Source organism: Triticum dicoccoides, chromosome 3B (genome assembly GCF_002162155.2).
Source record: "Triticum dicoccoides isolate Atlit2015 ecotype Zavitan chromosome 3B, WEW_v2.0, whole genome shotgun sequence".
NCBI classification, from domain to species: Eukaryota; Viridiplantae; Streptophyta; class Magnoliopsida; order Poales; family Poaceae; genus Triticum; species Triticum dicoccoides.
The window spans coordinates 201,876,638-201,895,076 of NC_041385.1; positions in this window are offsets into that span (position 1 = coordinate 201,876,638).

Consider the following 18,439-nt stretch of genomic DNA (forward strand, 5'->3'; position numbering starts at 1 on the left):
ATCACACATAGTGTTTCGCTTGAGGTAGTAGCCATGTCTCATGTGTAGAGAGTGGGAGTTCGGAAAGGAGCGAGTTCACCTTATCTTTGATAGCCTTTGCCGGAGCTCTTATCGTTGGTCCAAGTGGTGTCATAGGAGACGTAGATACGTCCATGGGGATGATCATGGGATGCTCCGCATCATCTCCCCCCCCCCTTGGGAAAGATCCAACCTCGGATCAAAAACTTCATTACCATGGTATGGCGAGAGGTCTTTGACATTGAAGATGTCGCTCACGTTGTACTTGTCTCTTGGGAGGTCGATCTTGTAAGCGTTGTTGTTGTAGCATGCTAGCACCTTGAAGGGTCCATCGGCTCGGGGTGGAAGTTTGGACTTGCGTTCGTTGGGGAAGTGTTGCTTGCAAAGGTGTAGCCACACAAGATCTCCGATGTTGAATATCATGGGTTGCTTGTTGATGTTGAGCTTGGTCGCGAGTCGTTGTACTTGGCGCTCGATGGTGTGCCTTGTATCTTCATGCATCTTCTTGAGGTAGCTTGCTCGCACACTCGCGTCCATGTTGGTGCGCTCTTGTAGTGGAAGAGGAAGAATGTCCAATGGCGACAACGTGTTGAAACCGTAGATGACCTTGAAAAGGGACTTGCCGGTAGTCGAATGTCTTGCGCAGTTGTAGGCGTACTCGGCGATGGGTAGGCACTCCTGCCACTCCTTTATGTTCCTCTTGATCAACACGCGTAGTAGAGTGGAGAGTGTCCAGTTTGTCACCTCCGTTTGGCCATCGGTTTGAGGATGGTATGCCGAGGAGAATAAGAGCTTGATTCCGAGCTTGACGTCGCGGTCTGAGACAATCGTCTTTGGCGCTCCATGGAGGCGCAAGATCTCCCTACAAAAAAGATTTGCAATATGTGAAGCATTGTCTATCTTGTTGCATGGGATAAAATGAGCCATCTTAGAGAATCGGTCCACAATAACAAACACGGAATCCTTTCCATTTTGAGTTCTAGGCAAACCAAGTACAAAGTCCATGCTAATGTCTTCCCAAGGTTGATATGGCATAGGAAGTGGCATGTAAAGACCATGGGATTGAGCTTTTGACTTAGCTTTGCGACATGTCGAACATCGGTTGGTGAAGCGTGAGACGTTGCGGAAAATCTTGGGCCAAAAATAGTTCTTGGAGAGCGTAGCGAATGTCTTGTCTCGTCCAGAGTGTCCCATTAGTCCTCCTCCATGACATTCTTGCAAAGTAAGAAACAAAGAGAAGACTCGGGGATGCAAAGTTTGTTAGCTCTCATAAGATAATCATCCTTGATGTAATAGCATTTCCAAGATGTATGCGTCAAACACTTGGCATAAGGAATTGCAAAAGTAGGATCATGTGCATACAAGTCTTTTATGTGCTCAAAGCCAATGACATTCAATTCAAGTTTAGTGACAAGCATGCATATGCGGGAAAGAGCATCCGCCACAACATTTTTGTTACCTTTGATGTACTTTATGACATAAGGAAATGACTCAATGAGTTCACTCCACTTAGGATGACGCTTGTTCAACTTAGTTTGACCCTTTAGGTACTTGAGCGTTTCATGATCGGTGTGGATGATAAATTCATGAGGCGAAGATAATGTTCCCATTCATGCAAAACTTGCACTAAAGCATATAGCTCTTTTTCATAGATGGGATAATTGAGTTGCGCTCCAAAAAGTTTCTCACTAAAGTATGATATGGGGCGCTTTCCTTGCGTTAACACACCTCCTATGCCATTACCACCTGCATCGAAATCAATTCAAAATGATTGTAAAAGATGGGTAATGCAAGCACGGGAGCATGAGTAAGCAAATTCTTAAGCTCATGAAATGCGGTATCTTGGGATGGTCCCCAAACAAAAGGCACAATTTTCTTACTCAAAGAATGTAAAGGTGAAGTAATGGTGCTAAAATCCTTCACAAATCTATGATAGAAACCGGCTAAACCAAGAAAACTACGCACTTGTTGCAAGTTGGTTGGTTGGGGCCAAGTTTTAATAGCATTGGTCTTAGATTCATCTACATGAACACCCTTAGAAGACACAACAAAACCCAAGAAAACAAGCTTATCAACACCAAAAAGGCATTTGTCCATATTAGCATAAGGGCGCTCTTTCTTAAGGGTTTGCAACACAGTTCTAAAATAGGTGACATGATCTTTGAGGGATTTGCTAAAGACAAGAATATCATCAAAATATACCACAACAAATACACCAATATAGGGTCGAAGCATGACTTGCATGAAGGTACCGGGTGCTTCAGATAAACCCATTGGCATAACAAGCCATTCATATAAGCCAAGGTCTTAAATGCGGTTTTCCATTCATCACCTTCTTGGATGTGTATTTGATAGTAGCCACTTTAAAGATCAGTTTTAGAGAAAAGTATGGCTCCGCTAAGTTCATCTAGCATATCATCTAGGCGTGGAATAGGGTAACGATATCTAACGGTGATAGCATTGATGGGACAACAATTGGAACACATGCGATAGGTACCATCTTTCTTGGGAACAAGGATTACCAGGACGGCACAAGGGCTCAAGCTTTCTTGTACATGGCTGTTGTCGATGAGTTGCTATACTTGTCATTGGATCTCCTTGGTTTCCTCAGTGTTGACGCGGTAGGGAGCCTTGTTAGGTAGAGGTGCTCCGGGGATGAGGTCGATTCGGTATTCGATGCCTCGTAGTGGTGGTAATCCCAGAGGTAGCTCATCGGGGAAAATGTCTTGGAATTCCTGCAAAGGAGAAGACAACACTAAAGGTAGATCATGAGAGGTGTTAGTTTTTGGTGCCTCGTCCTTGCACAAAAGGACATAGTGCATAACACTTGATGGGTTCTCACACACTTCTCTCATATCACTTTTGGTGGCAAATAGAACTAAGTTCCTCTTGTCGCTCCTCGTGGAGGCACTTGATTTTGGCTTGTGGCGCTCACTCTCTTTTGGGTGGGTCGCTCTCTCACTCTTTTCTCCACGATGAGTGGCTTGCTTGTCGGTGATCACTTGACTTGGAGACATAGGTCGTAGCACGTACTCCTTTCCTTTCATCTTGAAGCTATAGTGATTGGTACGCCCATTGTAGATGACACCTCGGTCAAATTGCCATGGTCGACCAAGAAGGAGGTGGCAAACGGACATCGGGACGACATCACACTCCAAAGTGTCTTCATATGCTCCTATCTTGAAAGAAACTTGCACCATATGCTCGACTTGGATAGTGCCAGAATCGCTTAGTTGTTGAACCTTGTAGGGGTGCGGGTGCTTCATCTTGACCAATTGGAGCTTGGAGCATAGTTTTTCACTTGCCAAGTTATAGCAACTACCTCCATTGATGATGACCTTGACGGACCTTCCATTGATGCCGGCCTTGGTGTGGAAGATATGGCATCTTTGGTCTTCATCTTGTTGATGTTGAAGAGTCAAGACTTTGGAGACAATGAGAGCGGGGCTCGAATCCTCATCACAAAAGACTTGATCATCTTCATCTTCGTTCACGTGCCAGTGGATGGCCACTTTCTCAAGGGCTTCCATTTCCTCTTCACTCATGGAGTCATAGGTTCCGTCGTCATTGAGGATCATGGTGCGCTTGTTGGTACACTCAAAGGACTTGTGGCCTCGGCCGCCGCATGTGAAACACTTGATGGAACTTGTCTTGACGGTCTCATCGGTTGGAGTAGATGATGAAGCTCTCGGCTTGAAGGTGCTTGTAGTAGGAGGACGACTTGAGGTTGTCGAAGTTTTCTTGTAACTCGACTTGTCGCCGTTGCTTGTAGATGGCTTGGTTGAGGTAGAAGGTGTTGGAGTCGTTTAATCTTGGTTGTTGGATAAGCCGTAGCTCTTGGAAGAGTACTTGGCACACTTGAAGTCATCTTGCACTTGACGTTCCGCTTTGGTAGCTTGATGCACTAGCTCAATGAGGTTGGAGTAGGGTTGGAAGTCGGCAATATTCTTCATGGGATGATTAAGGCCATTCAAGAAACGGGCCATAGTTTGCTCATCATTGATGTCTACTACACAACCTTCTTCTTGTAGACGTTGTTGGGCCTCCAAGTGCAGAGGTTTGTAGGACAGTAGCAAATTTCCCTCAAGTGGATGACCTAAGGTTTATCAATCCGTGGGAGGCGTAGGATGAAGATGGTCTCTCTCAAACAACACTGCAACCAAATAACAAAGAGTCTCTTGTGTCCCCAACACACCCAATACAATGGTAAATTGTATAGGTGCACTAGTTCGGCGAAGAGATGGTGATACAAGTGCAATATGGATAGTAGATATAGATTTTTGTAATCTGAAAATATAAAAACAGCAAGGTAACTAATGATAAAAGTGAGCGTAAACGGTATTGCAATGATAGGAAACAAGGCATAGGGTTCATACTTTCACTAATGCAAGTTCTCTCAACAATAGTAACATAGATAGATCATATAACAATCCCTTAACATGCAACAAAGAGTCACTCCAAAGCCACTAATAGCGGAGAACAAACGAAGAGATTATGGTAGGGAATGAAACCACCTCAAAGTTATTCTTTCAGATCATTCTATTCAAGAGTTTGTACTAGAATAACACCTTAAGACACAAATAAACCAAAACCCTAATGTCACCTAGATACTTCATTGTCACCTCAAGTATCCGTGGGCATGATTATACGATATGCATCACACAATCTCAGATTCATCCAACCAACACAAAGTACTTCAAAGAGTGCCCCAACTTTTCTACCGGAGAGTCAAGAAAACGGGTGCCAACCCCTATGCATAGGTTCATGGGCGGAACCCGCAAGTTGGTCACCAAAACATACATCAAGTGGCACGTGATATCCCATTGTCACCACAGATAAACACGGCAAGACATACATCAAGTGTTCTCAAATCAAAGACTCAATCCGATAAGATAACTTCAAGAGGGAAACTCAATTCATCACAAGAGAGTAGAGGGGGAGAAACATCATAAGATCAAACTATAATAGAAAAGCTCGCGATACATCAAGATCGTGCCATGGAGAGAACACGAGAGATAGAGATCAAACACATAGCTACTGGTACATACCCTCAGCCCCGGGGATGAACTACTCCCTCCTCATCATGGATAGCGTCGGGATGATGAAGATGGCCACCGGTGATGAGTTCCCCCTCCGGCAGGGTGCCGGAACGGACCCCCGAGAGGATTTTGGTGGCTACAAAGGCTTGCGGCGACGGAACTCCCGATCTATCTTCATATTCGATGTTTTTAGTGTACGTAGGCTTATATAGGCGAAAGAAGTCGGTCAGGGGAGCCTCGAGGGGCCCACGAGAGGGTAGGGCACGCCCCCCTATCTCGTGGCCTCCTCGATGATCTTCTGACGTGAACTCCAAGTCTCCCGGATCATATTCTTCCTAAAAATCACGCTCCCGAAGGTTTCATTCCGTTTGGACTCCGTTTGATATTCCTTTTCTTCGAAATACTGAAACATGCAATAAAACAACAATATGGGTTGGGCCTCCGGTTAATAGGTTAGCCCCAAAAGTAATATAAAAGTGTATAATAAAGCCCATAATCATTCAAAACAGATAATAAAATAGCATGAATGCTTCATAAATTATAGATACTTTGGAGACGTATCAATCATCTTCCGTGACATTGGCTCTTATCATGGCAATCTCCATTTCCTTGTAGTATTCTTCAACGCTCTTTGTTCCTTGATTGAGGAATTGGAGTTTCTTGAAGAGGTCGCGGTTGTAGTATGTTGGCACAAAGCATGCTCGCATGACATCCTTCATTTGATCCCATGTGGTGATTGGTGGTTCACCTCTTGCTTCTCCGCGCTCAAGGACTTGTTCCCACGATATGAGCACATAGTCTTGGAACTCAAGGGATGCCATAGCAATCTTCTTCTCTTCCTCATAGTTGTGCAAACGAAAGATCTTGTCGACCTTCAATACCCATGAAAGGTACTCTTCGGGATCATTGCTTCCATTAAACTTGGGCATGGTGAACTTGAGCTTGCCATAGCATTGCTCTTGATTGTGTTGTGGTCGAGGGTGATGATGACGCCCTTGACATGGATGATTGTCAACCTCATATTGCTCTTGGTGTGGAGGATTTCCATAGTCATCACGCTCTTGGTGAACTTAAGGTTGTGGAGGAGCTTGTCGAGCTTGTGGAGTAGCTTGAGGAACTTGACGATGCACTCTTTCTTGGTAGTTTCGCTCTTGAATTTCTTCGTGAAGTGCTTCTTCTTGATTGCGCGTCTCTCGGTTGCGGTTGGCGATGGCTCGACTTGACTCTCGAAGGGCATGTTGCACCTCAAGTGCCTGTCCTTCAGGTTGTTGTTGTTGAAGATGTTGAGCCTTAGCATCTTGTTCGTCTTGGTGTTGGTGTGCTCGCTCTTCCTCTTGGTGACGTTGACGTTTCCTTTCTTGTGCTTGTGCAAGAGTAGCTTGGTTTGGGCGATGATGATGTGCTTGCTTGTCGACTTGCTCTTGTGAATGATTGTCGTGTATAGGATTGCGAGTTGCTTGATGGTCTTGGCGCGTGGCTCGACATAGAGTGATCAATGTCGCTGTACTTGAGCCGCAGAGGGTGTCGTCAGATTGTCGACTCGAGTGGCTCCGTCTTGAGTATGACGGAGTGGTAGAAGAGCGGTTTACCAACAAGGCATGAATCTCGTCCATTCTTGCACCATTCTCTTGTTTGTGTGCGTCGAGCTTGTTGTCGAAGTATGTTCGTTGCTTGGAGAGACGAGGTAGCCGCCGGAGTTCGCCGCCGCCGGCGGCAGTTTTCTTCAGAAAACCACCCGTTTTTTTATAAAACCGTGGTTTATTTTTTTATTAGATCGGTTTAGTTTTTGGGGTTTAGTTTATTTTGCAGACGTTCGTCCGTACGTTCGTTTTAACGAACGTTTTTTGCCGCTTAGCCGCAGACAGCGAACGTTCTTTCGTTAGCCTGTTCGTTCATTTTTCTTTTTCTCGGATTTTCCGCGATTATTTCCGATCGCGATTTCTTATCCGATTTTCGTTCTAGTATAATTTTTCGCTCGTTTATCGGAATCAGGCGATTCAAGTGCCTAGAGTTTCGTTTCGAAACCCTCTTTCCGTTTAACCAACTCAAACAAGATTTTGCTACAGTAAAATTTGACTTAGGTCCAGTTTAGTAAATGAAGCTTGTTTCTTTCGCCGTTTGACTTTCGTTGCTTCGTTTGATTTGATTCTTTTTGCAAACTGGAGTTCTTAAATTGAACTTTCTGGTTAGATCTCTTATTTTAGTTTTACTTGTGCATTAGTTGATAGCTTATTGTATGCTTGTTTGTTTGCGATAGAGTACCCGGAGTGCGCAGCTTGCTACTACGAGTCTCTTGGTTTCACGGATCATCAGCAAGGCAAGTAACACTTTGATCATACCTCTTTACTACCCAGTTTTATTGCATTAGTTCAATCCTCAAACAATTGCATGATTAGGATCTGTTTAACATGTGGGTTTTTGGGAAGTAGATGAGGTAGTACCTATTACCAGTTTTATTATCAAACCTTTGGGAGTTACTTCTACGTTTGCTTATATCGCTATGCTATGCTAGTAGACGTGGATTGTGTGAGTGTATCCATGACAGATGTGAGATTGGTAAGCTAATGGTTTACTTAAGATGGCAACTTTAATACACATCTGGGTGGATTGAGGCACCTGGGGAACCCAGTGTTGTCTGTATTTTGGAAATCCCGGGGTACCGTGTGATTCTCCTATGGACCGCCACCTAGGCTCAAAGGGATCATGAGATTATTCATGCTAGAAACGTCCGTGTGCAGCCGCAAGCTACTATGGGCTCTAGCATAGTTGATTAAGTCGTGTGAACTCTTACAGTGGTAGACTAGCAGATGTAGGGGAAAGTAGGTGTAACTGTCTACCCATCGTAAGGTGCAAACACTTCTGAAAGACTATGTCTCGGTCATCCGTTTCTCAAACACCATGTAGTGCGAGAATTCCAACGGAGGAGATCGAGTCTTGCGGGGAAAAGTGCGCAAACCTCTGCAGAGTGTATAAACTAATCATGGTTAGCCGTGTCCCCGGTTATGGACGTTTTGAGTATCTAGTACCTGGATTATCATGTGAATCTCATCATGTTACTTTAATTTAATTTTGTTGGTTAATGATTATGCTTAATTGGGATTGAGTTGGGTGAACCTTCTCAATGTTTAACAACCACCATGATAGTTAATAAAATTTATTCCTTTGCTGTAGGGAAAATTGGCTTTATGCAAAACTGTAACCATAGAGCTTTCCACCAGCCATATATGCATGTAGTGATAGCATTATTCTGTTCATTACTCTCTATGTGTTACATTGCCAGCATATTCCATGTGCTGACCCATTTTCGGGCTGCAACGTTCATGTTGTAGACTTTTCAGACGACGAGTAAGGTGCCTTAGGTCGTGGTCTTATACTCAGTGATGCCGTTGGAGTTGATGGACTCGCTTATCTTCTAAGCCTTCCGCTGTTATCGTTATTAGATGGCCTTAAGCCATATTTATTGTAATAATTTATCTTTTGAGACATTCGATGTAATAAGTGTGTGATTGCTACTCTGTTATAAATCCTTCAAGTACTGTGTGTGTCAGCATTACCGATCCAGGGATGACACTGATGCATAGAGATGAGACTGTTTGAGATCTGGTCGCTACAAGATGGTATCAGAGCACATGCTGACTATAGGACACGACCACTAAGCTAAAGCCCTAGATCACTACTCTCTTCTCATTTTTGACTCCTCATCTTTTCTACTCTTTTAGGATGGCGGATGCAAGGAACAAGTTCACGCAACCGGATGAAGATACACCCTTTGGACGCCACATGAAGGAAGTCACTAGATACCTGAACATCGGAGTACCAAGCTTCACCGGGACCTACATCGCTACTTTACCAGAAGAGGAGCGTTGGATGATTCAAGTTCAAGTTCCAGGAAGGACGTCCATGCCCGTCACTGAGCCCATAGAATTTTCATTTGATGCACCAACCTGGAGTCTAGGAAAGAGCATGGCAGCCCACATCACCATGGGACGCATTGGATAAGTTTACCACAAGGATCTCAAGGATACTATCTACCAGATTTGTGGGCGCCGAGATGAGCAATGGGAGATGATCAGCACCAGGAAGGATAGATCCATTGCAGCTTTCATCCAGGAGTTAAACCAGCACATTCGTCGCCAGGAGAACCAGATGTGTGCAGGCATGATAGATCTAAAGAAGGCATTGACCAAGATCACAGAGCTGGAAGAAGAACTTAAGTCTACACGTGATGGGTATGAGGAAGAAATGACGACACTCGTGGAGAAGAATGATGATCTGAAGAAGAAGCTAAAAGTATTCATGGGATTCCCTGCGACTGGAGGAGAAGACGATGGTTGCACTTGCCTGGAGAACTACATCATCATCGACGACACTGACTCGGACCCAAACGATAGTGATGATGGCTTTGTTGATGAAGCTGGAGCAGATATCATGGAGTCTTCGACCGATCAATTTTTCTAGTCGACCATCATAACAGTAGTAGTATTCCCCCATGTATATAGTATAGTCCGAACACTTTTGTAACAATAGTTAGACCATTGTATGCCCTTGTTTGATTGATTGAAGTGATATTGATTGCATTTGTCTCATGTGCATATGGGTAGTGTTTTTCTCTATAGACCTCATTCTATTCTGTATTCTCATCTTTTCTAAACCCTCAGATGCCTCCCAGACGTGACAATGGATTTGCTTTCCCATCGGAGCTCACTCAGTTGATCCAGCAGCAGAATGCATTGATGCAGATGCTAGTCCAGAATCAGAATCAGGGGAACAACAACGACAACAACAACAACGACAACAACAACAACAACAACAACAACAACAACAACAACAACAACAACAACAACAACCCACCACCACCACCACCTGTTGATCACTTAGCCCATTTCTTGAGGCTGAATCCACCGGTGTTCTCCAGTAGCACCGAGCCGATAGTTGCAGATGATTGGCTCCGTAGGATGGGAAGGGAGTTGACCACTGCAGGATGCACAGATGCGGAGAAGGTGAGTTTTGCCGCACATCAGCTTGATGGACCCGCAGCATCATGGTGGGAGAATTTCACAGCCACTTATCCCATCGACACTGTCACATGGGACCAGTTTCAGCAGGCTTTCCATACTGCTCATGTTTCAGCAGGAGCTATGGCCATGAAGAAGCGTGAGTTTCGCAACTTGCGCCGAGGAGGACATACTGTTGGCCAATATGTGGATGCCTTTAGTAAGCTAGCATGTTATGCCCCAGATGACGTTGCTACGGATGCAGCTAAGCAAGAAAAGTTTCTGGAAGGACTGAATGATGAGCTGAGCATGCAGTTGATGGTGGAAACCTTCAACAACTACCAGGAGTTGGTAGATAGAGCGCTCATGATTGAAGGGAAGCAGCAGCAGATTGATAACCGCAAGAGGAAGTATGGACAAGGGAAGTACAATTCTGGAGCTCAACAAAAGCCACGTTTTACCCCGAACTCGGGAGGACCTTTTCAGCATACCCATGGAGGAGGGAGGTCACACAACCATAGTGGCCCCAAGAATGGTAATGGGAATGGAGGAAGCAACAGACAGAACCGTACCAACCCATCAACCCCAGCCAAGAAGGACCTGAGCCACGTCACTTGCTACAAGTGTTAGAAGACTGGACATTATGCCAACGACTGTCCTGAAGCTAAGAATGGAAATGGCAATGGAAGCTCTAGGAAGAAGCCGAACCCTTTCAACAGGGGACAAGTGAACCATGTTAATGTGGAAGAGGTTGAAGCCCAGCCAGATGCAGTAATAGGTAAGTTTTTGGTTAAGTCATTTACGGCAACCGTACTTTTTTATACTGGTGCATCGCATTCATACATATCAAGGGGATTTGTGGATAAGTATAAACTGCCCACAAAAGTTCTTAGAACACCTATGTTAGTAAGCTCACCAGGAGCGGAGTATATGGCCAGTCAAGGATGTTTTCAGGTGCCATTAACCATAGGTAGGCATGTTTTCCCCTCGGATTTAATCATATTGGAGTCGCAAGGTTTGGATGTGATTCTGGGTATGGATTGGCTATCGAAGTATGCAGGAAACATCGATTGCGCCAGCAAGTCAATTTTGCTTACCACCCCAGAAGGAAGAAGGATCAAGTATGTATCCCGGCACGAGCCGAAGAGGACTCAAGTGAATTCCTTATCTGGAGTTGTACAGGAGGAAGTACCAGTGGTGCAGGATTTCCATGATGTATTCCAGAAGAATCGCCAGGCATGCCACAGGACAGAGACATTGAGTTTTTCATTGAGCTTTTGCCAGGCACATGGCCGATATCTAAGAGACCGTACAGGATGCCCGCAAAAGATTTGGAGGAAATTAAGAAGCAGATTAAGGAGCTACTGGATAAAGGCTATATTCGCCCAAGTTCTTCACCTTGGGGATCGCCAGTGCTTCTAGTGGAGAAGAAGGATGGATCATTGAGAATGGTTATTGATTATCGAGGACTGAATGAAGTGACAATCAAGAAAAAGTATCCACTGCCGATGATCAATGATCTCTTTGACCAGTTGCAAGGAGCTAAGGTATTTTCCAAGATCGATCTGTGATTAGGATACCTCCAGCTGAAGATTCGAGAGCAGGATATACCAAAGACAGCTTTTACCACAAGGTACGGGTTGTATGAGTATACCCTTATGTCATTTGGTCTGACTAACGCACCTGCCTGTTTCATTAACATGATGAACAAGGTGTTTATGGAGTTTCTAGATAAGTTCGTCGTGGTGTTCATTGATGATATTTTGGTCTACTCGAAGAATGAAGAGGAGCATAAGGAGCATTTGCGTTTGGTCCTTGGGAAGCTCAGAGAGCATCAGTTGTATGCCAAGTTCAGCAAGTGTGATTTCTGGTTGAAGGAAGTTGGATTTCTTGGACATGTTATATTCAGAGAAGGAATAGCAGTAGACCCCACCAAAGTTGTCACTGTGATAAATTGGGAACACCAACAATAGTTGGAGAGATCCGGAGTTTTCTTGGACTCGCAGGATACTACCGGAGGTTCATTGAGAATTTCTCGAAGATTGCCAAGCCCATGACGGAGTTGTTGAAGAAGGACACCAAGTTCAATTGGACCGATGAATGTGAGGCCAGTTTCCAGGAGTTGAAGAAACGTTTGGTTACATCACCGGTGTTGATTCTGCCAGATCAGCGCAAGGATTATGAGGTTTATTGTGAGGCTTCTCGTCGAGGACTTGGAGCAGTGCTTATGCAGGAGGGAAGACTTGTTCCGTATGCCTCACGACATCTTAAGCCCCATGAGTTGAATTATGCTACACATGATTTGGAGTTAGCAGCCGAGTGCACGCATTGAAGACATGGAGACATTTTCTCATCGGAAACCATTGTGAGGTGTACACGGATCACAAGAGTTTGGAGTACATCTTCACGCAGAAGGAGTTGAATCTCAGGCAAAGGAGATGGTTGGAGCTCATTAAGGATTATGATATGAGATTGCATTATCATCCCGGAAAGGCTAAGGTAGTAGCCAATGCATTGAGCCGCATGAGCCACGTCAACACACTCATGACCGGAGATTTACCTAAGTAGTTAGCCGAGGATCTTCGTGAGCTATGTTTGGAGATAGTTCCGAGAGGCTATGTAGCAGCATTGGGGATTCAGTCTACTTTGATGGACAAGATCAGAGAAGCTCAGAAGACTGACAAGGAGATTGCTGAGATAAAGGAGAAGATGAGCAAAGCAAAGGCTAAAGGATTTTGTGAGGATGAGCACGATACCCTATGGTTTGAGGACCACGTTCATGTGCCTAATGATCTGGAGATCAGGAAGTTGATTCGGCAAGAGGCCCATGATTCGTCGTATTCGATTCACCTAGGAAATACCAAGATGTATTTGGATTTGAAGGACACCTTCTGGTGGACGGGAATGAAGAAATATATTGCGGAGTATGTAGCAGTTTGTGATGTATGTCAGAGAGTGAAGGCAGAGCATCAGAAGCCAGCAGGATTGCTGCAGCCATTGCCGATACCCGAATGGAAGTGGGATAAGTTAGGCATGGATTTTATTACGGGATTGCCTAGGACTCGTTCAGGCTATGAATCAATATGGGTTGTAGTCGATCCTTGGATGAAGGTAGCTCATTTCATCCCAGTGAAGACCACTTACACCAGTGCTAAGTTGGCAAAGATATACATGACCAGGATCGTATGTCTGCATGGAGTTCCGAGGACCATTGTATCAGATAGAGGAACCCAGTTTACCTCAAAGTTCTGGAATTAGTTGCACAAAACTTTGGGTACCAAGCTAGAGTTCAGCACAGCCTTTCATCCATAGACAGATGGACAGACCGAGAGAGTCAATCAGATTCTAGAAGACATGCTGAGAGCTTGTGCGCTAGATTATGGATCTAGTTGGGACGAAAATTTGCCATATGCAGAGTTCTCTTACAACAACAGTTATCAATCCAGTTTGAAGATGGCCCCTTTCGAGGCTTTGTACGGAAGGAGGTGTAGGACACCATTGTTGTGGGACGAAGTTGGAGACCATCAGTTGTTTGGACCAGATTTGATTAAAGAGTCTGAAAGGAAGGTTAAGCTGATTCGCGATAGGCTCAAGGTAGCCTAGTCCAGGCAGAAGAGCTATGCGGATTCTAAACGCAAGGAGACAGTTTACGAAGTTGGAGACAGAGTTTATCTTCGTGTATCCCCACTTCGAGGAGTTAAGCGTTTTGGAGTTAAGGGAAAGTTAGCGCCATGTTTTGTGGGAACATACAAAGTTTTGGAGCGTATGGGAGAAGTTGCTTACAAGTTGGAGTTGCCCGAAGGATTGTCAGGAGTTCACGATGTGTTCCACGTTTCCCAGTTGAAGAAGTGCCACGCAGAGATGGCTGATATACCGCTGAGAGATACAGTGCCACTGGAAGCGATTCAGCTAGATAGTGATTTAACCTATGAGGAGAAACCAGTCAAGATTCTCGAGTTTGCCAGTCGAGTCACGCGCAGCAAGGTTATCAAGTTTTTGCAAAGTTCAGTGGAGCCACCATACCGAAGATGAATCCACCTGGGAGCGAGAAGAAGATCTACTGAAGGACCACCCTCACCTATTTTCTAGCTAACCCGAATCTCGAGGGCGAGATTCATCTTAAGGGGGGTAGGTTTGTAACATCCCAAATTTTCAATTTGGAATGTTATACATTAGATCATCTTTGCATATAATATTTTCTTTGCATTTTGGCTTGATCCTAGAAATTTCATGCAACTCAAGGACCCATGGAGAGAGTTGAAGATTTCGTTATTTTCATATTTAAGTTTTCTCAAATTTTGAAAATAGGATCATTTGATTTTAATTATTTTATCTTCGAATATTTCTTATACAAAAATAAAAGAGAGGGAATAAAATGACTTTCCCAAAATAAAGAAATATTGAGGATTTAATAATAAAATCAAATAAGATTTTATTTTGGAGTTTATCGCTATTTTATTTGAAGGAAAAATGCGCGTTTTTCAAAATTGCTTTTAGGCCCCAAATGAATGTTCACCTTGTCCGGCTTATTTTTAGAGGACGGGGAAAGTTTATTCGGGATTTTTGGAGTCTGTTTAGTATTTCTTTTATTTGTTCTTTTGCGCGAAATTATTTAAAAAAACAAACCGACCTACCGGGCCGTGTCCGTCCCGGACTCCTGGCCCGGCCGGCCTTATAAGCCGGGAGGCCCGAGCCGCAGCCCCCCGAAACCCTAGCCCCGATCCGCCGCCGTCGCCGCCAGCCGTCGCCCGCGCCGCCCGAGCCCCCGCCAAGTCCCGCCCCGCCGCCGATCCCCTCGCCGCCGGAGCCGCCATCCGCCGCCGCCGCCGACGAGGTAGCCGCCGGAGTTCGCCGCGCCGCCGGTGGTTTTCTTCAGAAAACCGCCCGTTTTTTATTAAACCGCGGCTTATTTTTTTATTAGATCGATTTAGTTTTTTTCGGTTTAGTTTATTTTGCGGATGTTCGTCGATACATTCGTTTTAACGAACGGTTTTCGTCGTTTAGCCGCAGACAGCGAACGTTTGTTCGTTAGCCTGTTCATCCGTTTTTCTTTTTCTCGGATTTTCCGCGATTATTTCCGATCACGATTTCTGATCCGATTTTCGTTCTAGTATAACTTTTCGCTCGTTTATTGGAATCAGGCGATTCAAGCGCCTAGAGTTTCGTCATGAAACCCTCTATTCGTTTAACAAACTCAAATAGGATTTTGCTACTGTAAAATTTTACTTAGGTCCAGTTTAGTAAATGAAGCTTGTTTCTTTCGCCGTTTGACTTTCGTTTCTTCGTTTGATTTGATTCTTTTTGCAAACCGGAGTTCTTAAATTGAACATTCTAGTTAGATCTCTTATTTGAGTTTTACCTGTGCATTAGTTGAGTGCTTATTTGTATGCTTGTTTGTTCACGATAGAGGACCCGGAGTGCGCAGCTTGCTACTACGAGTCTCTAGGTTTCACGGATCATCAGCAAGGCAAGTAACAGTTTGATCATACCTCTTTACTACCCATTTTTATTGCATTAGTTCAATCCTCAAACAATTGCATGATTAGGATCTGTTTAACATGTGGGTTTTTGGAAGTAGACGAGGTAGTACCTATTACCTGTTTTATTATCAAACCTTTGGGAGTTACTTCTACATTTGCTTATATTGCTATGCTATGCTAGTAGACATGGATTGGGTGAGTGTATCCATGACAGATGTGAGATTGTTAAGTTAATCGTTTACTTAAGGTGGCAACTTTAATACACATCTGGGAGGATTGAGGCACCTGGGGAACCCAGTGTTGTCTATATTTTGGAAATCCCGGGGTACCGTGTGATTCTCCTATGGACCGCCACCTAGGCTCAAAGGGATCATGAGATTATTCATGCTAGAAACTTCCGTGTGCAGCCGCAATCTACTATGGGCTCTAGCATTGTTGATTAAGTCGTGTGAACTCTTACAGTGGTAGACTAGTAGATGTAGGGGAATGTAGGTGTAACTGTCTACCCATCGTAAGGTGCAAATGCTTCTGAAGGACTATGTCTCGGTCATCCATTTCTCAGACACCATGTAGTGTGAGAATTCCAATGGAGGAGATCGAGTCTTGCAGGGAAAGTGCAAAACCTCTGCAGAGTGTATAAACTAATCATGGTTAGTCGTGTCCCCGGTTATGGACGTTTTGAGTATCTAGTACTTGGATTATCATGTGAATCTCATCATGTTAATTTAATTTAATTTTGTTGGGTTAATGATGATGCTTATTTGAGATTGAGTTGGGTGAACCTTCTCAATGTTTAACAACCACCTTGATAGTTAAATAAAATTTATTCCTTTGTTGTAGGGGAAAATTGGCTTTATGCAAAATTGTAACCATAGAGCTTTCCACTAGCCATATATGCATGTAGTGATAGCATTATTCTGTTCATTACTCTCTATGTGTTACATTGCCAGCATATTCCATGTGCTGACCCGTTTTCGGGCTGCAACGTTCATGTTGTAGACTTTTCAGACGACGAGTAAGGTGCCTTAGGTCGTGGTCTTATACTCAGTGATGCCGTTGGAGTTGATGGACTCGCTTATCTTCTAAGCCTTCCGCCGTTATCGTTATTAGATGGCCTTAAGCCATATTTATTGTAATAAGTTCTCTTTTGAGACATTCCATGTAATAAGTGTGTGATTGCTACTCTGTTATAAATCCTTCAAGTACTATGAATGTCAGCATTACCGATCCAGGGATGACACTAATGCACAGAGATCAGACTGTTTGAGGTCTGGTCGCTACACTCGCAAAAGTGAGATCTAATAAAGATAGTAAAGTAAATATTTTTGGTATTTTTGTTGTATAGATTGAAAAGTAAAGATTGCAAAATAGTAAATGAGATGCGATATAATAGAAAAGAGATGTAATATAATAGGAAAGAGACCTGGGGGCCATAGGTTTCACTAGTGGCTTCTCTCAAGATAGCATGTATTACGGTGGGAAAACAAATTACTGCCGAGTAATTGATAGAAAAGTGCATAGTTATGAAGATATCTAAGGCAATGATCATGAACATAGGCATCACGTCCGTGTCAAGTAGACCGAAATGATTCTACATCTACAACTACTACTCCACACATTGACCGCTATCTGCTACGTCTTGAGCTTGCGTTGGTTTTCCTTGAAGAGGAAAGGGTGATGCAGCAAAGTAGTGTAAGTATTTCCCTCAGTTTTTGAGAACCAAGGTATCAATCCAGTAGGAGGATCCTCAGAAGTCCCACACACCTACACAAAAAAACAAGAACCTCGCAACCAACGCAATAAAGGGGTTGTCAATCCCTTCACAGCCACTTGCGAAAGTGAGATCTGATAGAGATAATATGATAAGATAAATATTTTTGGTATTTTTATGATATAGAATCGAAAAGTAAAGATGCAAATAAAAGTAGATTGAAAGCTTATATGATAAAAGATAAACCCGGGGGCCATAGGTTTCACTAGTGGCTTCTCTCAAGATAGCATAAGTATTACGGTGGGTGAACAAATTACTGCCGAGCAATTGATAGAAAAGCGAATAATTATGAGATTATCTAGGCATGATCATGTATATAGGCATCATGTCCGTGACAAGTAGACTGACTCCTGCCTACATTTACTACTATTACTCCACACATCGACCGCTATCCAGCATGCATCTAGAGTATTAAGTTCATAAAGAACAGAGTAACGCATTAAGAAAGATGACATGATGTAGAGGGATAAACTCATGCAATATGATATAAACCCCATCTTTTTATCCTTGATGGAAACAATACAATACGTGCCTTGCTGCCCCTGCTGTCACTAGGAAAGGACACCGCAAGATTGAACCCAAAGCTAAGCACTTCTCCCATTGCAAGAAAGATCAATCTAGTAGGCCAAACCAAACTGATAATTCGAAGAGACATGCAAAGATAACTTAATTACACATAAAAGAATTCAGAGGAGATTCAAATATTTCTCATAGATAAACTTGATCATAAACCCGCAATTCATCGGATCTCGACAAACACACCGCAAAAAGAGTTACATCGAATAGATCTCCAAGAAGATCGAGGAGAACTTTGTATTGAGATACAAAGAGAGAGAAGAAGCCATCTAGCTAATAACTATGGACAAAAAGGTCTGTGGTAAACTACTAACAACTCATCAGAAGGGCCTTGGAGATGATGTAGAGGCATGGTCGATTCCCCCTGCGGCGGAGCGCTGGCGAAGGCTCCAAGATGGGATCTCACGGATACAGAAGGTTATGACGGTGGAAATAGTTTTTCATGGTGCTCCTCGATGGTTCCAGGGTATATAGGAGGAAGAAGTAGCTCAGTGGATGATACGTCTCCAACGTATCTATAATTTATGAAGCATTCATGCTATATTACTATGTGTTTGGAGT